This window comes from Ambystoma mexicanum, chromosome 2q (assembly GCF_040938575.1).
Source record: "Ambystoma mexicanum isolate Mex_15411 chromosome 2q, UKY_AmexF1_1, whole genome shotgun sequence".
In the NCBI taxonomy this organism is placed as follows: domain Eukaryota; kingdom Metazoa; phylum Chordata; class Amphibia; order Caudata; family Ambystomatidae; genus Ambystoma; species Ambystoma mexicanum.
In genome coordinates this window covers 1,315,720,704-1,315,743,859 of record NC_090924.1, presented here as the reverse complement: position 1 = coordinate 1,315,743,859, position 23,156 = coordinate 1,315,720,704, and positions in this window count along the sequence as shown.

The window sequence follows — 23,156 nt, the reverse complement described above, 5'->3', positions numbered from 1 at the left end:
CGACACGTCAGACATGGGTGCAATCATGACAAGAATTCAAGAATTCAATCATCAATGATCATCTGTAATTGGAGGAATCAGTGGGCTAAACTCTAACCAAATACAATGCCTCCAAGCTCAACTGCACGCCAGTTTGCCGACTTCAGGTGGTAGAGGTAATAGTATCCCGCATAGGGTCGAAATTTTTCTCTGGCCTCCGGATAGTTAATCATGTCACAGACACTCATACAATGGGATAATCCGTTTAGCCTGTGACTAGATCGTTGATATCAAATTCAAGACCTGCATGGATTTTGATGGCCAACACTGGAAAATAACGGCACGATCAATGTTGGGTGTTATGGATTGCTAAATTCAGCACTATAATGGAATAGTGACGAGTAACAGCAAATCAGTTAACTTGGTGGAAGGATTTCAGTTGGAATGCAGAGGAATTTGCCTATGCCCACAGCGCCCTTGGCTGTCTGCTCAGACAGTGTCAGTATCGCTGATACACGAGAAGGCCTTGATCATTATTAGTGAGGAATTTCTTCACATTGCATGACATGGAAGTTGGTCAGGGGGCTTATATGTCGCTACATGCCACCGCTACGCCCCATTGGAGCTCATATTGCCCTATTAATCTTTCAATCCACTCATCCTGTGCTCTATAATGGTGGGCATCCACATCCTGTGCGATTATTTATGTTTAATACCTGGAAAGTCCTTTGGAGATATTTATTTTGATACATTTGCAGAAGCTCACATGGATCTGCATCTGCTAAATGTGTATTTGGAGGGCATTCCCTCTGCACAGACTCTGAGCTGAAATTTGCTCCCATACTGCTGAGGCCTCAATAACTATGGTTGTCAAATTTGCTAAAAAGACTGTGTACAAATCTGCACAAGTGTGCGTCCCAACTTTATGCATAAGTATATTTCTACAGTTTACTGTGATATAATACAACCTACATCTGTGCAACCTGTGGTGTCACACGTGCATCAAACCGGCATGCCCACAAGAACACACTGCAATTGTACTGTGGTAACCTCATCCAAAAGAGGTAAATATACCGACAATACATACAAAGAATACAATGCATTGACTCAACAGAGAAAGTCGACACGTTTCCAGATAAAAGATGCCTAAGGAGTATTTAGAAGGTCTCCAAGTAATTCATTTTGAAAGAGGAAGTACTTAGGATGGTTTAGAAGATTTAGAAATATTGTGCTAACTAAAGGATTGGACTCATTAAGCACACCCTTACTATAATCTCCACTGAGTGCGAAACAAGTCTATGTCTAGGGATTTCATCAATATTGTATATTTAATATGAGATGCATATTTTATTAATTATTTGACTGCTTATTTACATTGAATGCAGAAACATCATGTGCATTTTAATAGATGTGTACGTTCGGTATCCTTGATACCCTGAATAACCTAGGCCTCCAGATATAATGTATTATTCATAACTTCTATATGGTCATCAACAATATAAAAATGTATATATTATAAAGATCCTAGTAGGTGACTTAAATCTCCATTGTCTACCAATAGGCTCATCACCATCAGGCATAACAAAACTTTGGTGGTCTACATTTATGCAGGAAAGCTACATGATCATGACCAATGGCTCATTGCCTGGTGCCATACTGTCAGAGATGGCACTCTGTCAAGAGTGGCACCGGGCACCCAGGTAGGTTTTGGGTGGCTGTGCTGATGTAAGGTTACAGATAAGCACACACAGCAGGAAGCTCAACAAGAAAGAAGAATAGGTAACAATAGCTGTGAACAAAAAGGGGCAGGGAATACAAAGGTACAAACAAACTGGATTCCCTCTTGGGGTGTATGCAGAAATTGGAAAGAGTGTTCCACGGACCTTTGGAAACTCCAGCCTTCTGCACAGATTGCTATTACAGGAGCCCACTCTGTATGCTCATGGCTGGGAACAACAGCTGTGGGTGTCTGTACAGAAACAGTATAACTGGAATGGATAACCTAAGGGAGGACAAAAGACTCAAGGAAGAGAAGGACAGGGATCAAGAACAGGGGGTTGCATACAAGGAAGAGAGTAATGGAGCAGTAGTCAGGAAACAGGGGGGCTGCAAACAAGGAAGCAGGGCTGGAGTAACGGATGGCACAAGGTGCAGGCAAACTGTTGAGGACTGCAGAGGACTGTAGTAGGCTGCAAGGCAGGGAGTCCGGAGGAGCAGGATAGAGAGTTGTAGTAGGCTGCGGACATAGAGCCCAGAGGAGCATGGCAGCAAGGCAGGGAGCCCAGAGGACTAGGGCTGAAGGCAGCGGAGTGTAGCAGGCTGCAAGGCAGGGAGCCCAGAGGAGCAGGGCAGCGAGGCAGGGAGCATAGAGGACTAGGGCTGAAGGCAGCGGAGTGTAGCAGGCTGCAAGGCAGGGAGCCCAGAGGACTAGGGCTGATGGCAGTGGACTGTAGCAGGCTGCAAGGCAGGGAGCCCAGAGGAGCAGGATAATACGGCAACAGGAACAGCATACAAATTGTGGCTCAAGGCAAAAAGGTGCTGGGAGAACTCTTAATGCAAGAGACTGGGCTCCTGCAGGCAGCTGCTTAAATACAGCCCTGCCCTGTACTGAGGCAGATTAATTGGCAGCACCTGGAGCAGCACACCTGAAGGTAATCTGCCTCCTCCCTCTCTGGTCCTGAGAAGGTGGAAGCAGCACAGATCGCTAGGGCTTCTGGGGATTGTGGTTCCAATACTGATGAATGGGAATAGCCAGGAATTGATAACTGTAGCAAGGTGCAGTATGGTACATGTAGTTAGCTGAATTACATAAGAAAGTACCAAAGTCGTGCAAATGTAAATTAAAGACCAAAGTGTGAATAGGGGTTGTTCAAAGAGTATTATGAAGATAAATGAGTTCAAAATAGTCCATGATGGTTGCCAATGTGTGCGCCAGTGGCATGACACATACCTCCTTAGATCACCTGGAGGAAGCACTCTCAGAAGGCCATTATTGATTACATTTATGTGGATCCAAATCTATTTGCAGAGGCTGATAGTCTCGAGATCGTCCCACGAAAAGAAAGCAACCACGAAATGTTGACGCTCAAATGGTCTTGGCATTTACACGAGAATGATTCTTATGAAAACAAATTCAAAGACACTCTTATACTCAATAATGGACAAAACAGCGTCCGTTGGACTGAACCACTATCATGCAATTTGAATAATTGTCTTGTACAAAAATATAATTTTGAAAATCAAGATGCTAATTTTGACGACAAACAGTACGGATCCATCTTGCATCTTTTCAGACTCTATTCCAATGGAGGTGCAAAGAAGATCCACAAAAATGGTCATACATACGATGCTCAATTAAAAGACAGGAAAACATTATTTCACCAATTTAAAAGAGTTGTGCTAATTCTCCTCATAGATTTAAGATCTGAAGCACTTAAACTATAAGAACTAGATATAAAAATTGGATTCAATCCTGAAAAGCCAAATTATATCAACAAGATGGAGAAATGATGCTTAAGGCCATTGCTTCCAAAAACTTTGCACAGACATGGTCCTTATTAAACTAGGCAAATCTCACAGCCAGCAATTCAGATCAATGGCGTGTCTGAAGTGCAGTGGGTAGCACACTTTGAAAACTTGTATGTTTTCCCCTCTTCCTCATCAGAAGTCTCTTCTAATTTACCATCTAATCAATTTCAACTTCAGATTTCTGAAGATTTATATCTTATACTTCATTCAGAAATCTAGTTATTTTAGGGCCTCTGGCCCAGATGGGTTGAGCAACGTGATGTTTAAAGACCACCCGCTTGCCTGGGCTAGGATTCTATCTAACATCTATTCATATATCATTCGGACAAATCTGTTGCACCCTTCTTGGCGTCATTCAATAATAATCCCTATATTTAAGAAGGGCGACTGACAATCTTCGATCCATTAAAGGCCCATCGCCCTTTTAGATGCTCATAGCAAGATATTTGCTCGCTTTATCTTAAGAGAATTTAATGAGTGGGCCGCTATAACATCACATTGTGATTCTTTCAAAACCAGATTTGTGGCAGGACTGGGCACAGTCATAAACCTCCTGACCATAACTGCCTTGAAATCACACTGCCTCACCTGCAATAAAACCACTGTATCTTGCATTTATGGATTTCCATTCCACCTTTGACTCCATATCTAGGCAAATGTTATTATCCAAGTTGATTAACGCTCAGTGTCCGCCCTCCGTTGTTACCTTATTAACCTACTTCACTGAGCTACTTCAATTCAGGTACGATTGACTCCAGACAGTCTCCTATCTTTACAAATCACTACTCACAAAGGTCTAAAACAGGGGGCATCCTGGCCTCTGCACTTTTAAATTCTTTTATACTGGATCTGAAAGAAGATTTACCAACATTGTTACTGATACCCCCAAATTAGGAACTCATATCATCCCATGGCTCCTTTATGCAGACGACCTAGTGCTGCTATCTAAAACACCCAAAGGTCTCCAAATATTACTCTAAGGACTAGGCACCTATGCACATGAAAATCAATTACAAATCAACCTTGAAAAAACAAAGGTGATGCACTGCGGAAAAAAACGACCTTGAGGTAAAAAGAACAGCTGGCCATTACACTCTAAACAGCTCCAGGTCGTCCGTCACTATACTTACCTAGTCTCTAATATAAATAAGCAACCCAACGACAAGCCGTATCTAATCGGCATCAAGACCAAGTTTCTAACAGCCATATCACAAACTAAAGCAATTCTAAACAAATATGGCAAGTTTACAGCAATGCCAGTGGTTCAGATTCATTCAAAACCTTCCACCCATCAATTTTGTGGTTAAAGTTTGTCTCACTATGTGAGAGAGGGTATGCCCAGACGTGGGTCCCTTGCTCGCTGCACCATGGGGAACCAAGCAGCACCTCGCTGAGGAGGCCCAACAAGGCCGAAACATGTCTGGGGTTGCTTGTGTTTCCGTGCAGAGGGGACCTGGCATAGCAGTTTGGGCTGGGCTGCTACCATTGGTGGCAGTACCTGACTGATTTGCATATGGCTGGACCCCTTTTGCAATGGCGCACACGGGCTAAAAAACGGTGGTGTGGAAGGTTGCCCAGAGCAATGCCAGTGGTTCAGAGTCATTCAAAACCTTCCACTCATCAATTTTGTGGTTAAGGTTTACATGCCTGCCAGCACTCACTTATTACAACCAAATGGCTGTTCTGATTTTAATATATGGCGCTGAAACATAACATATATTCCAACAAGCGTTCTGGGACAGCATTGAGGGGTGGTTCTGGTGACAAGTCGTAAACCTACCACAGTGGGTCCCAGTGGCCTGGATCTGGTTTGAATTGGGCTTAATTTCTCTTAACTCTAGCTATGCATGGAAGCTATGTTTTCTTTTAATAAAATGCATCTTAGCCCCTAACGCAAACACATTATTATGTTTTTTGGCAACATATGTTCTTACATCTGCCCATAAATACGCAAACACCTGCAAGTCTGCCGTGCTAGACATTCTTGCAACTGCCAATATAGCATTAGACAACTTACTGATCAACCCAACGCGAGCCGAACTGAAATCATACCAATCTGACTGGATCAGGATACAACAAATGTGTGATTCATGTATCGACTTTAAAAACAATCCGTTTGGCAACAAAAAACGTCATGTATTGGCCGATTATTTGATCAAATCTCCTTCTACCAGATTTAGGAATGCATATTTGAGGTTCCGATTCACAGGGTAATTCACAGATTTCAGTGCAGAGGCAGCGCACGCGAGCAGCGCAGAGAGGTAGTGTGCGCAAGCCGTGTGCGCTTAACAGCATTCTGGCACACCGCATATTCATGGAATATCGAAGCCATTATGCGCGCTAGCGCAGGGAACATCCGGCAGTGTCAGTTACGCCCCCAAGAACGCCCCTTGCGCAAGGATAAGGCATTGAAATCCCCAATGCAGCGCAAAGGGCCGCGCTAACCCTGCACCAGTTCACAGGGCCGGTACAGTGCATTTGGGGGGTGCGCAGGAAGTTTCACACGCGAAAGGCCTTGGGCGAGTGGGGTACGTGTATTCTGAGGGGTGCACAGGGAGTATCACACGCGATAGGCCTTGGGTGAGCGGGGTACTTGTATTCTGATGGGTGCGCGGGGAGTATCACACGCGATAGTCCTTGTGCGAGCGGGGTACGTGCATAACAGGGGTGCGTGGGAAGTTTAACACGCGATAGGCCTTGGGCGAGTGGGGTACGTGTATGTTTGGAGTGCTCTTAGGGTACAGTATCACGACACGTCAGACATGGGTGCAATCATGACAAGAATTCAAGAATTCAATCATCGATGATCATCTGTAATTGGAGGAATCAGTGGGCTAAACTCTAACCAAATACAATGCCTCCAAGCTCAACTGCACGCCAGTTTGCCCACTTCAGGTGGTAGAGGTAATAGTATCCCACATAGGGTCGAAATTTTTCTCTGGCCTCCGGATAGTTAATCATGTCACAGACACTCATACAATGGGATAATCCGTTTAGCCTGTGACTAGATCGTTGATATCAAATTCAAGACCTGCATGGATTTTGATGGCCGACACTGGAAAATAACGGCACGATCAATGTTGGGTGTTATGGATTGCTAAATCCATAACAGGGGTGCGTGGGAAGTTTAACACGCGATAGCGCTTGGGCGAGCGGGGTACGTGTATAACGGGGGTGCGCAGGGAGTAATACACGCGACAGGCCTTGGGCGAGCAGGGTGCGTGTATAACGTGGGTGCGCGGGAAGTTTAGCAAGCGATAGGTGTTGTGCGAGCGGGGTACGTGTATTCTGAGGGGTCCGCGGGAAGTTATACACGCGATAGGCCTTGGGCGAGCTGGGTACGTGTATAAAGGGGGTGCGCGGGAAGTTTAACACGCGATAGCCTTGGGCGAGCGGGGTATGTGTATAACGAGGGTGCTTGGGAAGTTTCACACGCGATAGGCCATGTGCGAGCGGGGTATGTGTATTTTGGGGTTGCACGGGAAGTTATACACGCGATAGCCCTTGTGGGAGGGGGTACGTGCCTACTGAGGGGTGCGTGGTAGGTTTCACATGCGATAGGCCTTGTGCGAGTGGGGTACGTGTTTTTCTGGGGGTGCGTGTGGAGTTGCACAAGCAATTTTGCTGGGCGAGTGCGGTATGTGTATTAAGGGTGTGCGCGCGGAGTTTCACATGCAAATTGGCAGTGTGGGACCTCCCAGGTGTGCCCTCTCCTCCCTCCCCAGGCCTGCAGGCAGCCCATCCACCTAGGCCATGCCCCACTGGTAGCCCATCCACCCTGGGCATGCCCCCCAGGAAGCCCACATGTCACCATGCAACAGTGAGCACCAACTCATGTCCCCCTGCACCCCCACCCACCCGGCAGTGGGGGCCCCCTGCAAGCAGGCCCTGACTCATGTCCCCCTACACCCCCACCCACCCAGCAGTGACAGGCACCTGCCAGCAGGCCCCGACTCATGTCCCCCTGCCCCCGCACACACCCAGCAGTGAGGGCCACCTGCCAGGAGGCCCCGACTCATGTCCCCCTGCACCCTCACCAACCCAGTAGTGACGGGCACCTGCCAGCAGGCCCCGACTCATGTCCCCCCCAACACGTCATCATGAGCCACAATCATGGGCCTTATGGCCACCCAAAGCCCACTGCATGCCACCCCTGTCCAAAGAGCCAACCAAGTATTCCATCTACCCCACATTGAAATGCCCATTACATGACACAACCCAAATGCAAGTATGTACATCAACACATGTCCCTCAGACACACACACAATGGATGGCAGTGAATGTGAAAACCCACATTGTGACATACATGAAACCAATGAGAGAATACCACAAATTGAAGTACGAAAGAAAAATGTATTGAACACAAAATGAAGGAAATCAAATGAAAACACACAATAATAGAAATAAGAAATAAAATGCAGCATGTCCCAAAATAAAAAAAAAAAATGAAATCAAAATCCAAATGAATCCAAATGGAGATGTGTCCAAAGTCTCCGTCCAACAAAGCAAATCCAAAGGGAAAGAAATAAGTAAAATCCATTGCTCCATGGTCAAATAAAAAAAAGTAATGATGAAAAATCGACTGTTCAACTATATACAAATAACAAATCCAGGGTCCATGAGCCCAACTATTGAAATGAAACCTACAAAAAAGACTAATTAATATAGAATTATCTACAAAAAGGTGGAGCATAGTCCAAGCACCCCAAATGAAAGAAAAACATAAATGAAACCTAACACTTACTAACTATATACAATGGCGGCGGGCAAGTCCTACGGCTCACTTGTCGATTTCCCGGACCAGGGCATCATCGAACTCCTGTCCTAAGTTCTGGAGGCGGGCCTGTTCCATGGCCCGAGGTTTCGCAGGGATAACGCCATGTCCACCTCCAACTCCCTGCGAATTGCCTCGAAGCACTTGGCCCACCTCAGCACCCTGCGCATGGAGTTCTCCGCCCTGACCATAGTGAGCCGTGCCTCTTCTGCCCGCCGCTGCTCTGCATCTATGTGCTGGCCCAACCACTGCCACACGGAAGACACTCCCAATCCAGGGTCCTCCTGACCTCCGGCCATTGCCTGACCCTCTGATGTTGATGGCCTCGAGCCATCATCGCTCCCACCTTGAGCCTGCTGCTGCTGTGGCTGTGCCCCGGCTCTTGATGCCTGCACGTCCTCCTCCTGCTGGGATGCAGTTGTTGGTGTGGCCACCCCTGCTGGACCTCCGACTGTGGCAGGGATGTGTCCTCCACCAGCCTGGCCGCTGGGTCAGAGGCAGCTCCACAGGGTACCCAGGTGATACATGGGCCGGAAAATGGCACGGAGTATGACTGGCGCATATGGGGTTCAGGTGAGGAGAGGGTCGGAAGAAGGTCCAGCAGACGGAGGAATCCAGTCCTGGTGACCCGTCCCAGTAGGTCGACGCGGTCAAAGAGGCATCCGAGAAGACGTGCAGTGTCTTCACGAAAACACTGCAGGTCATCTAGCATGCCCCGTTGAAGCAACGCCACCCCAGCCAGGACAGGCTCAACACGGTCCCGGATTGCCACATCCGCAGGGAGAGGAAGGCCAGTTGTTGTGCGCTCATCCCCTCCCTGAGAACGGGTCTGGACGTAGGCATCCCTGCTGGTGCGGGAAGATGCAGTCACAGGATCGGGGACAGGATTACACTCAGGCACCTCCGCGGTGGCCTGTGTGCCTCCTGTCCCTGCCCCTGGACTGCACCATTAGCACCAGTGGAATCCCCCCCTCCAGACCCCGTGTGTGTCCCTTCCACGGCCTCCTCCTCAACCAAACCCCCCACCAACCTGGATGACTCCGTGCCATCTTCCTCCATCGGACCCTGTGGGGTCTCAGCTGCCCCTTCTGCTGCTGAGGAGTCCACCTCCGACCTCTGCCACTTGGACCTACCCTCAGCAGCTGCGGCCATGGATGCGGCACCAGACTCCTCACTCCCCGGCGAGATGACAACCTGGGAGGGGAGCCAGGCCTCGAGTCTCCGGCTGGCGGTGGGATCCTTGCCGCTTTGCTCCACAGCACCTTCTCTGCCCTCTTCATTAGTTGACGTTGCAGACAGGGAGAGGTAGAACACAGGCATCAGGGCACTGTACAATGGTCTGATAAACACATGACAGTTGTACATGAGTGGCAGTGTCAAACTTCAGACATGCCATCACACTCCCCAACACACATGTCATTAGAACTCACACACATGAGCACATCAACAGGAATGTTGCACCAGGCAGCACCATCCATTCACAAACAACAGCATGAGCAGCCGAAGGTGAGCCTCACCTCACATGCAACACGGGGAGTGCAGAACACATGCACACATGCCACCAGACATACATGGATCTGTACATCTCCACCACCTGTCGCAGTGATAAAATCGCCATCCATGGCACATCTGGCAATCAGACTTCTACATGACACTGTCACATGCATCCATGGTGTATCACAGTTGCACACTTGTCAAATAAACACACATGTACACGTACATAGTGCAGATACATGCAGATGGAACCACCATCCATGTGTGACACCACAACCTTGCCGCTGTACATACACAGAAATGTAAAAATGTGTGCACCCACACCTGCATTTGGCCAGCATGCTTACCAACACATACACCATCTATGTGTCTCACACATGAGAGGACTCACATGCAGCAGGCTCATTTCCCTGCACATACACATGCATACATGGCCCTACACAAACATATGTACAACCTGCACACTCCTGCCACACCTCAACATGCACAGCGTCCAATCAGTACGCATGCACACTTACCGATCGATCGACTCTAGACTGGTCTGCCTCTCAAGGACCTGGAGGTGGAGCGCTGGGCGTATATGTTCCAGGATCCTCATCTTGTTGTTGGTTAGGCAGACCTGGCACCCTTTGGCATCCGCTGCCTTGAAGAGGCGCCGGGCCTTGTTGAGGGTCCTGGACCTGAAGTCCTCCCAGTGCTTCCGGACGTGTTGAATGTCACAGACTGCCACCCTCTCCACGTTGATGGCAGTCACGATGTCCATCCAGATCCTCTATCATCCTTTGTTGTCGGCGCGCGAACTTCCAAAGAGAGCATCATACTGCCCCATGACTTGCTCCACCAGGATACCAACTTCACTGGTACTGAAGCTGGTAGCCCTCTGCCTCCCTGGCTGGGGGTTGCCAGTGGTGCCAGATGGTGTTGTGTCCGACATGGCAACCGCAGAGGCAGGTGTGGGTGGGCAACTGGGTCCTGGGGCTGGGCTGTGGAGCAATGGTACCCCAGTCGGGAGTCTTCTGTTCCAGCAGGGGTGGTCACAGCAACTGCACCCCTGCAGATGGCTGACGTGCAGGCACCAAACAGCAGGGCACGTGGGCAGCAGGCAGCAGCAGGTGGGAGCTTGCTCGGGGCAGCAGGAAAATGGCATTCTGGGCAGGAGCGTGGTCTTCCATGTGTTGTTGCATGGCCAGCTTGATACAGAGTGATTTGGCACGTGAAAAAACTGCACGTCTGCGTGTAATTCGAGGAAAGGCCCTTAGCGCGTAAGCACGTTTGTGACGTGACACGCAAGGGCGTTTCTCTCAACACGGGTGCATGTTCATTGTACACGTGCAAAAACTTTACGTCCGGGTGTCACTGCGTGCAGTTGGAGGAAAGGGCCTTAGCGCATATGCGCGTAAGTGATGTTGCACGTGTGGGCTGGCTTAAAAGGTACATGTAGGATGCCATTTTCTTGTACGTGCTTTTTGTGGAGAGCGAGCAGGTGATTCTGGTACTTCTTGTCGGTTCACACGCGATAACTTCACAACGGTTCCAGTTCGTACTCCCTGTTTACTCAGACAGCGTTCAATTCTTCTTTTGGCGGGGGTGTTGCCAACTCGCACACGTGTGTCTTTTTCACGTTCTTTTTCCAGGCAGAGGGTGAGTCGTGCACGTATTTTCCAACTGTGGTGTCCCCCGTGTGTCGCGTACCCATTCAGAGGTCATTGTAGGCTGCGTGTACCACGTTTCCACTTATTTTTGTGTTTCTAGGTGCCACAGCGTAGTGCGGGTTCATTTTTCCATGCACGTGGTCTACCAGGGTTTGCATGCACATTAAATATTGTTTTCGGGGTGCCTGTGCGTTGCATGACCCGTCATCTTCCCCCACGGGTCACAGACAGCCTTGCTAGAGCACTAGGGTACGAATTCCATCTAGTACCCTACCCCTTTCACCCCAATTGCCCAGGACAATTGTTTACTGCAACTCCCATACGCACAACAACATTAGTGCCATGGTTGGGAGGCGACCAAGCAGTAATGGAGGCAAAGGTGGCCGACCTCAAAGAGGTGGGTGCGGTAGGGGATGTGGCCAGGATGTGCAGGGTGGCCCAAGAGGCCAGTGTGTGGAAGACCAATCAGGGACACCTATGCCCCCCACCCCCCAATAGTTCTGGGAGATGTAGCTGACACCATCCCAGCTCAGCCCTTGTTGAACCGCCCCATATTGTCAACAGAACCGGCACAGGATGACTCCCAGGCTGACTTCTGTGTCACCAAGTCTAAGCCACATATGGGGGTGAAAGTTGTTATTACCAGGCCACGTGGATCTGGGGCAGCAATGTCATCTGCTGCCCCAAGTAGCCAGGGTGAGGAGGCTGCAGGGGCAGCTGCAGCTCAATCCACCCCAGCTCTGAGTCTCCCAGCCAGGACAGTGTCGGTCCAAGTCCATCACACCGAGGTTGGTCCTGCCAACATCACCCAGCAGCCAATGCCTGCAGTGAGACCTTTGGTCATCATGCCTTTGGCAACTTCCAGTGCTCAGTCCACCTGTCTTTCTGCCCCCACCAACCAGAGCGGCGTAAGCCACTCAGGGTCCGCACCACCTCCCAAGAGGAAGAAGGGTGCTCTTGCAGTACAGTCTGGGATCCCAGACACGGCTACCCACTCCGGCACGTCAAGGAAGACTGGTTTCAATGATGCAGAACTAGATGAACTTGTGGGCTGTGTGTCGGCCCATGACTGCGAAATGGCGGTGACTGCAGGGTGCAAGACTACCACTGCTCACCGTAGGGCCCACTGGCAGACCATCGCGGACCACATTAGTTCCCTTGGATTTTCTCCCTTTAAAGCAGGAGCCACAGATCGTCAAGAGGCGTCGAAGAAGGTGATCTTGGCATTGACGGCGTGGAATGAAAAGTTAAATGGTGGCATGACCACAGCGTTGATCCAGGCGGTGCTTGTCGCCGACGTCCTGCGAGGATGAGGTGTGCCGGGCACCTCTGTGTTGGATAGTTCAGGACCGCAAAGAGTTTCTGAAGAACTGTGGCCCGACAAGGGTGTCGAGTCGTTGAAGACTTTGTGGTCTTCGAGTGGCGGGAAACCCACTGGCGGATGCTCCTCGGTGCATCGACGGCCTGGCCTTCTTCGGCAGGATAAGGCGGGCGGCGTTGCGGACGAGCACGTCCATGAATCAAAAGTCTTAGGCAAAATGCGTGCGGCTCCGGTCGTCGGCAGCACTGCGTCAAGCGGTCCCCTCTTCTGGGCAACCCGGCTTCGACGGGCCTCCAGCGGTTATGGCGATACTCCGAACCCTGAGCGACAGCGGCAGCCTTTCGAGGGTCTGACTTCCAGGGAGCTTCGGCGAAGGTTAGCGGTGCTCGATGGTCCCTCGGAGCACGGGAAGAGGCCGCCTAACCAGGCCCTCTCTCGGATCAGTCCTTGATGAACTCGACAGCTTTCGCATCAGGTCGAAACAAATGCAGCAGCAGTTCTTCTTCTTCCAGCTGGGCGTCAAGGATAAGCAGTTCCAGTTACTCTTCAAGAGTCAACTCAGCTTCTGAACAATTTCCAGTGGTGAGAGGTCCCCAGATATACTATTCTGTCTCTCATCCACACTTCTGGGTTACACTCAGCAGCCAGTCATACAGAAGGGCATTCATGCAGTCAGTCAGCCAATCAGGCATACAGTGCATTCAGGCCATACTCCTCCCTCTCAGACATTCACAACAAGGAATGTGTATTGGGACAAGTACCCAGCCATTCAACACTACACACTGCATTCATAGCAGTTTCGGTCAGGGCTGCCTCAGTCATTGTGTCATACACCAGAAAACAGACATCCACACCAAGAAGTGCATATTGGTCACACACTCCATTCACCCAGGTCCCACCCGCTGGGTGTACCCACAACATACAGTCACTGGGAAGGCTCCAGCCAGTCTGGCCTAGACTTCACAACACCATATGTGTACTTCCACCCAACAGCCAGTCAGGGGGAAGGGAAGGGAAGGGAAGGGACAGAGTCAGGGCTTCCCAGGACTTTGGGAAAACTAGGTAACCAAGGGGCCATCTTGTTTCCTATCAGGAATCAACTGATTCCAATGGCAGGGCCTGGATATCCCAAAATGGAGGATACTCAGAGCACCTGTCAAATTCAGCATGGAGCTGCCACCAGCCCATACCCTGCTCTGTGGGCCACACACAGGTGCCCAAAAACATACACTAGGGGCACAGGGTTGCACCCCCACCCATGGGTGCCATAAGGGTATCCCATGGGTCTGTACACCAAACCAAAAACAGGAAGAGCTGCACTGCCAGGAGTCCCATATGGACTCCTGGGCAGAAAACAATACAGAACACAAATGAAAAAGGACTACAGGACAAGGGCAGGGAGGCCCTGTCCCTCCAATGCATTTCCAGCATCACAATGTTAACTACTGGGCCGAAGCTAGAACAGATCCTATTGTAGCTCATCTACCAGAATCTTTGGAAGACCTGGATTTTTCACCCAAGTTAATTTTCAGACTCATGAAGCCGGTCATACCTTGGACCAACTTTTCACTCGTTAAGTAAATATAATGTTCGATCCTCCTCTGCATCTGTCTTATCATATGGGAATACCTTTCTATGGAGTTACCCATACCTCTAAAAAGACTACCCACTGTTTCATCTTCTACGTGTGCCTGGAAAGTAGTCACGAAAGAAATAACTACCAATTATACTATGATTTCTCCATCTATCAATGGCCCAAACACGCTAGTTGAATTGTTAAAACTTATGCACCACAGAGATGCTAGATAACATAGCCCCAATCACGATACACACTGTAAGGAAGAAGCAGAGAGACAGGAATAAATAGTTTACACCTGAAATAAATATTATGTGGCGTAAAGTACGAAATAAGGAGAGACGATGGCACCACTCATATGATTTAAAGGCTCTCGGGGATCTAAAACAATTTCAACGTAGCTATAAAAAAGAAATCTACAAAGCAAAAAAATCTATTATAGCCAGAAAATTGATTCGGCGTCCAACTGCTCTCAGAAATTATTTTCAGTAGTAAATGAACTATTGAATGGATCCTCAATTCCAGAAATAACTCCTTCCCAACTTTTAGTTGATCGTCTTGCCTCTAATTTCATAAAGAAAATTGACAATATTAGGAATGAACTAGATACATCTCTGCAATGAAAGTTAATTGGCCCCAGATTAAGCGGTCTCGGAAACGACACCACTATTCCGTGTTTGAAACTTTCTCACGTCTGCAGGAGAATGCCCTCCAATTGCTCCTACTGTCAGCCAAATATTCTGGGTTTCCATCAGATATAGTCTTGCCGAAACCTGCAAGAGATATTTAGCATTTCTTCCGGAAAGAAATCCTAAGTATACTGAATTCCTCTTTCTCCTCAAGAATTTTTCCATCTTCATGGAAAAAAATCACTGGTGAAACCTTTGCTTAAAAAGCCCATGCAAGATGCTTAATGACCAGTGAAAATTCCAGCCAATATCACAATTCCCCTTTTTAGCCAAACAACTAGAGAGAGTGACTGTATCTCAAATACAGCCCTTCACTGAGAACACAGGATTGCTAGACATGAATCAATTTAGTTTTAGGCCAATGTGGAGCATAGAATACATTACCACAGTCATTCTAGATCATCTTAGAAACCAGACAAGGACCAATCTGGTGTTCTTATTCTTTTCAAATTATCTGCCGCATTCAATACCGTCGATAATGGAATTTTACTTTCTTGACTCCATGAATGAGCTTTCAGAGGCAAACCTATTGAATGAATCCATTCTTTCTTAACCGATCGATATCAACAAGTGTGTATGGGACACGTTTTTGTTCTTATCCTATGCCTGTAACTCATGGAGTTCCTGTCACCGATTTTATTCAATCTCTATGATCACTCATTAATGAGAATTATACAGCAACACTGGTGTAATGTTTTTCAATTACGCTGACGATGCACACATTCTGATAGACATTGGTCAGTTGACAAATCCTCAACTTAAGCAAGCTAAAAACTGCTTGGTTGCGATTAGGGTCTGGATGGACAGAAATCATTTGAAAATCAATATGGACAAAACAGAGATTATGTTTATCAATCGGTTCTATGTTAATTTGCTGACTAACTTTTTGTGCTTTCTGATGTTGAAATTACTTTGAAAAAAAACTATCAACATTTTATCTTAAAATTTTGGTGGACACCCCAAACCCTCCTTTCTCAATTGTTTGACCCCTATCCCAACACCCCTCTCTGCCCATTTTTACCCACCCCCTCCATATATTTCGATATGTTTTTTCGAAGTTATTCCGATGTCGAAAATTACTTCGAAACAAAGCTGTTGGAAAATAAACGTGATACTTATCAATCATACCCCTAACCCGCAAGCTCTTTCCCTTTGTCCAGAAATCTTTGGTATATGTCCTAAATCCAAAGATGAGGTAAATTATCTGGGTGTTATCCTTGATAGTTTCCTTATAATGAAAAGTCAAATCAATGCAGTGACCAAACCCTGCTTGTGGGAAAAAATATGACCATTTCACTCTTGCCCTCAGATCTTTACACTGGCTTCTGGTAAGAAAGTGGATAGACTTTAACAGTATGTGCATTGTGTTCTAAAGCTTATTTTGGCCTGATGCCTCCACTTTCTCTAAAAACTCAAACCTCCCATCACGAGTCATGCTCTTAGAACCAATTCATAGAACACAATAACTGCCCCACTATATAAAAAGGAAAGGAAAGGTGGTCGTTCCTTGTCGGTCCAAGCAGCTAGAATGTGGAATTTGCTACCACCTTCGCTTCGCAGTGGAACTAATCTGCTAAAATTCCAGAAACATTTGAAAACCCATGTTTATAATCAGAGCTATATTCCTTATTAATCTTCCTTACTATGCTTGCATCCCTCACTAGTGCCAAGATGCCTCTGGATGATAGTGGCTCGCTATTAAAACACCCCTAACTTAACATAAGTCAACATCTAACCCAATGGACTATAACTCGCTCCCCCCTTCGGGTATCATAGTTGGACAGCAGACTCTGTTTGGCCAGCGCTCTAGGTCTGAGTAGGGTCCTGGTGTGCATTCTACTCCCCCAAAGCATTTGTACTGTGACTGTGAAATCACCAATATGGGATTAGGGAACAATGACTATCCTGGAGGGCTATAATAACTTGCAATGCTCTGTGGCTCGAATTAATAGGAGCCAGTGAAACATGAGGGCTGACGGTGCTTCTACCACCCAACAACAGCTTTTTTGTGCAAACCAGTTCAGCACAAAAGGAAATATCTACAAAAGACGATGTCCCCCAGTTAAACAAAACGGTGAGCTAGTTCAGAAGGGAACAATCTAGCTTTCAGTTTCTTTGATGGCAGGAATGGAGGAAAGAAGATGCCTGGTCTGAGAGTGGGGTGCATCATGTCAGGTAAATATAAAAAGGGGCAGGGACAAACAATGAGGCGAGGAGTGAGAGAGTTAGAGAATGTGGGTTTGTACCTCTAGATACTGCATATTTCTGGAGCTCACTGTATGCCGGTCCCACCCTTTGAGCCTGGTAAAAAACCTTATACAAACAAACTAGTCCATTTCTCTGGCTCATATGCGAGCTAACCACTCCTTGGGTCTTTTTTGGGCTGCCACCTGGCATTAAAAAGGATTCCAAGGACAAACACTTAAGTGTGTCACTTCATTATGATATGATATTTTATTTGTATCGGGAAACTATAAATAAGGCCCAACTTAAATGTAAAAACCTGAGAATTTCTCAAAATTAATAAAAACAACAGTATAGCCTTTTTCTACTTCTCCCCTCTCTCTCTCTCTCTCTCTCTCTCTCTCTCTCTCCCCCTCTATCTCCCTCACTCTCTCTCTCTATCATCTCTGTAAATCCTGTTATCCTTCCCTGCGCTGCTTGTGCTGCACTAGGGGCCCCCTGCAATCCTTGGGTGGGAATTAATTACTAAGTACACTGTGTTAGCTTTATACACTCTAATGAGACGAGACGATATTAACCGAGGCGGTGGGCGGACCCTTCGCTCCAGCCCTTCACTTGGGTGGCTGTGCCGTTACCAACAGGGTCGGCGCGCCGCCAAGTTTAATATCACCATTCACACCCGTGTAGTGGTCAAAGTGGGAGGGAGTGACTGGGAGCAGTGCTCCTGTAATTTTTTCCTTTTTTAAAAAAAGTTTTGCTTTTCCTGTACTTTTTTTTTTAACAAGAGAAACCATTCCGGAATGGTTTAGTTTTAAAATAAAAGTGTTGGAAGAAGCTGAAACACTTCAGTGCACTGCACTGAACATTGCCTTAAATGGCAGGTGTGTTTGTATGGGGGTTCGAATTGTGCCGGGCACGGGGCTCAGCGATGGCGTTTGTAGGGGCAGGCCGGCCGGGAACGCATTTCCACTACTTATTTTCGTACACTTCGACCACTGGTTCTGAATTAAATTTTAACAATGTTTTATTGTACACTACCAGTGTCTAATGAATGGAAATATTTTCCTTTTAAAGTAGAAGGCAGCTTTTTCTAAACTGGAACTTGGGGCTTTTTTAAAGGAAGTTGCAGCCATTTTCTAATACCTTGTACATGACAAAAAAGAAACTGAAAACAAGGCCTGGATTTACTGTTGCATGCAGTGGTTGCGGTTGTGGCAGAGCACGAAAAATCACCACCCTTAAGGTTACAGCAGTGATTCCTTTCCCCACTTCAAAGGGCCATTGTCTCTCTCCCAAATGCCAGTTGCCTTGCACCTTGTGGTAACATAAAAACCACGCTAGGCATCTTGTCAAGCAGTGTGTTTTGCTTCACATACAAAATTGGGTTTAGCTCTTGATTTCGGGTGTGGGTTATACCACATTACTGTTTTACTTCACGCCGCCATGTGCCACCATGCAGGTGGTGCACTCTGATGATACACTGAGCATACTCACAATGAGCTGAATGAGTGCAGGGTGAGTGCACCCACCCGCACTATCATTTATTCCATCTTCATGAATGGGGGAGCAAAATGGTGCCATGTGGGCAGGGTTCCTGCAGCCTCTCTAAGTCAATACATTTGGCCAAGTGGGGCTGGTGGGTTGTGGTTTTTTATAATCAAAGGTATTATGGGAAGTTATTAACAAGAAGTCAAAGACAAATATACTGTCCTGCAAAATGCTCATGGTGCCTGTTCATTTGTGTGCAGCAAATCCCATTTGAAGGTACCCCAAGCCCCTGTCTCTTTGCATAATTTTTCTCTGCAACAGCAACACGTGTTCCCCATGCGGTTTCAGCACTGCTGATGATCTCTGCAGCGCCTGCGGTGAGGAAGACTGTCCCTTTTTTGGTGGCCGTCCCTTATTGCTTGTCCTGGCCCATGTACGCCCACCCCGACTGACTTCAACTCTCAGGGCCTCATGCGATACCGGCGGTTTGCCGCTAGGCCCTAAAAGAATTAGTGGCGCCTGACTTCCTGGTAACACCAGGGTATTAAAACCGTAGGACTCAATGGGAATGGGGACCACGGAAGTACCGGCACCGTTAGTAAAAGTGCCAGTGCTACCGTGAAACTCTGCGGGCGGGTGCCGTTCCGCCTGCCAGGTTTGACCGCGGCGGGCGGGACCGCACCCGCCCACAGAGTTGCACTGTGCCAGTCCGGTAATGCTGGTAGGCTTACTGGCACCATTGTTACCGGACCGGCACAGTTATAATGAGGCCCAGTTGGGTGTAATAAAAGGACTACTGCTCGGCAGGAGAACATGCATGAGTAGTGGTTTCTAAAGGTTTACTCTGTCCCACACTACCGCTAAAGCCGCAGTGTTATCATCCACAGAAGTGAAATGGTGCAACATGAATGGCATGCTCCTTAGCCTTTTAAGGAAGCATGGGCTTAGTGCAGATTACACTCTTCAAGGGGGTGTTACCCAGCATGCAAGCATCTAAACAACTATAGTACAGTAAGTACTGAAATAAAATAAAAGTTAAATCAATGTTCTATGAAAAGAAGTCTTTAATTAAACTAAAAGAACGGACAAACATGTTCAAAAGACGAACAACCCACTTATGTAAGGAAATACTTAGTGAATGTAGAACCAATGTTAGATAATGTACTGTATTTTTTCTGAAGCCCTACGGCATTGTGCTGGATTTCTAGGAGCTTTCCGGTGCATCGGAAGAGGTCAGAGTCGGTCAGGTTGATACATTGGGATTCAGCAATGCTGTGAAATTCAACAAGTGTTAACTGCTCGGTTCTCGAGGACGCTTAGGACAAGCGTTGATCTTCAAAGCCACAAGAGTCATAGGTTCAATTGGGCCTCCATGCATAAAAGAGCCGATTTGACTTCAGTTGTGAGCTGGCACAACCGGGTCCAATGACACGCTGTTGTTTGACAAGCAGCAATGTGGTTCCAAGCTAGCTTACAGCAGCTTGAATTGTCTCCAACTGTCAGAGAGGGCCAAAGGCAGCTTCTTTTGGTCCTCAGATGTACAACCCTTCACTGAGTCTGAAAGGAAAGGTACTTCTTCCCCTCGCAGCCAGGAAGGGTGCAGGTACACTTGCAGGGCTTGCTACTTCAGCCGGCAGCGTTCTGGAGACCAGTGTTCAGCTGCCATCAACAGAAGTTGCTTCAAATGTTCCCCTGAAGTAGTGCACCTCTTTGGAAGTCCTTATTTTCACCCCAATGGCTGCCAAAGACTTTTGTATATGGGAAGGTCTGACATAGAGTTTTTGTTAATTTGAAGACGTTGTGCACTGATTATGTTACCTTAAAGTGTTGGTATTCGAATTCATATTTTGTTAAAGGTTATTTTTTTAACCATTAAAACATTAAAGAAAAATATGGGAAGGTCTGTCAACACTACAAGCACAGGTTTCTTTACGTCGCAGTGTGGCACAATGGTGCTAATTTGTTAATGAATATAGCTTTCTCCTGCTTTTTTGTACACTCCTCACTCTGCATCAGTTCCTGTTACAGCTGGTTACCATAGCCTCCTAAATCTGCTCATCTGACCTAAGCAATATCCTCAGTGCCTTCAGAACTTCTCTTCCTTACCTCCTTCTCCTTCAATGCCAACTTCTCCACCACCCACGCATTCTAAAAAAAGTAGATATATACTATCTATATATGGTCGAAAGGATGCCCCTTCCATTCCTTTAATAATTTGCGACTAGAGTGCAACATATTGTTCTTTTTTTGTGTGCTTCAACCACACAATTAACATGATGAATTGATTTGATCATTACATTATAAATTGGTGAAAAGGCAATGCTGGAATTTAAGACCAGATTTCCTGTTGTCCCATTTTGCAATTTGACAGCAAACAAAATCTCCACGTATCCCATTCCATCTTTAATTTAAACTAATGTAAATAGTCAGGGACACTAGAGTAATCATTGGTAGAGCCGAGCCACAGGATTTGGATTTGCCCTGTGAGCCAAACAAGAGCAGGCACAGCAAAGAGCCATACCTAGCCACCTGCCAACCCACCCCTCCTGACAAGACAAAACTAAAACTTTGCACCCTTTGTACCCACACCACCGCAGGATAAGACAGTCACTTGACATCATGCCGCCTTGTATAAATGGTGATTTCCTATTTATCGGCCAACACTATAGATTACGAAGCCATATGAATGAGAATATCACTACAGCACACAAAGAACAAAGTCACTGCTGGGTGATCCTAATTTTGATGGGGAGGGAAACTAAGGCACAGGAATGTAAAGTCATTTGCTCAGGCGTACATAATGGGTGAATTGCGGAAGGCAGGATTTGAGACCTGCTTTCCAGTTTTTGAAGTTTCCAGTTTAGACAGCAGATTACACATTTTATTCCTCTATTCCATCTTCAGTTTTAGAACCAACAACATTATTTCTGTAAAGTTACTATTCAATGGCATTGTTGAATAAATCTGACTTTATAAAGAGAGAGGGAGCGAAAAAGGCAACAGAGAGAAAGGGTAAGAAGGAATGAAGAAGAAAGGGAGAAAGAAAAAAATGAGGCAGACAGAGAAAAAGCACCATCCACGTGTACGTAGATAGGGAGAGAGGTAGAGTGACCAGAAATAGAGGAGCCAGCAGTGAGGCCAAAACCAATTGAATATCCAAAACACCCAAAGATGCATTCATACAACAAAGAAGGGAGAATGCCATATGTTAATAGATTAAGAAATGTACCCGGACGGAAGAGAGTTAACCTGACAGATGCTGTAACAAAGACAAATGGCGCAGCTGTAATGGGGTGGGTCACGGAGCTAATCCAGTTTCCCATTTTAGAGAAAGGGGAGGACTAGCACAATACATACCATGGCCACATACAGACAAAAATAACTTGATTAATAAAGTGCCATCACTCACAGCGGGGGTTGTAAAGTGGATATATGAAGTAGAACAAATGACAGCGGAAATTACGTTAGCAGTGGGAGACATAAAGAGTCTGTTTGGTGCCATATTGGGGGAACAATCAGAAGACATTTGGAATCGAGCCGGATATCCCAGAGTGACAGCCTAAAACACAAAACATGATGGGGTACCTTTTAAAAATTGTAGAACCGATGTTTGAGGGCACTCAGAATTCAATATCCAGACACATCTGACATGGGTGTGAACATGACAGGAAAATGGGGCCAGAGGAAGACCCTGCTGCATACATACAGGACATTCAAGTGAAGTTGAGATTAGCGACACTAGAACAGGGGGATGAAAATATCGCTGTTTTCTATCACATTTTCAGTGAGGGCCTTCCCGAAGTGGTACAGAGACAATGAAAGAAAATTGTAGGCATTGAGGCAAAACCATGGCCAGAGATACAATTAAATATTCTTCACCACTGCAGATTGAAACAAGAGAAGGACAGAAAGAAAGTTGTGGAAAGGAAGACTTTCCTTCGCACCAATTGAAAAGTCTCTGGAGGATAGCTTAGGCGCAACGTGCTCGCCTTGGAAGCAAGACGACACGAAGCAACACAGGTTTGATCCCTGGTTCCACGCTTAATAACCTCTGGGTATTAAGCACGTTATAAATAACCTATCATATCATATCAAGATGGACAAAGTAAAGCTAGTGCAAAAGTAATTATCAAAACTGACAATGGAAGGGGCCATGGTAACACACGCTGGAGAAAACAAAGCCATGCAGGAAGCACACCAAATGCAGCCAGGGCCCTCAAGATGAGGGTTTGTACACAGGGGCAGAGGGTTTGGATTTCAAGCTAAGCAAGGAGTAGGGTTTAACAGGGGCCACCATGATTTGGAGGAGAGCCTCAACATCGTTGGACATGCCGGAAAATGGGGCACATCTCACGCCAATGCAGAGGAAGGGGAGACATGCAACAGAACTGGCAACAGACAGACACAAGAGGGGGACAAGCATATCCCCCACCATGTAGTTCATAGCCACCAGCAAATTATGCCCAAGATC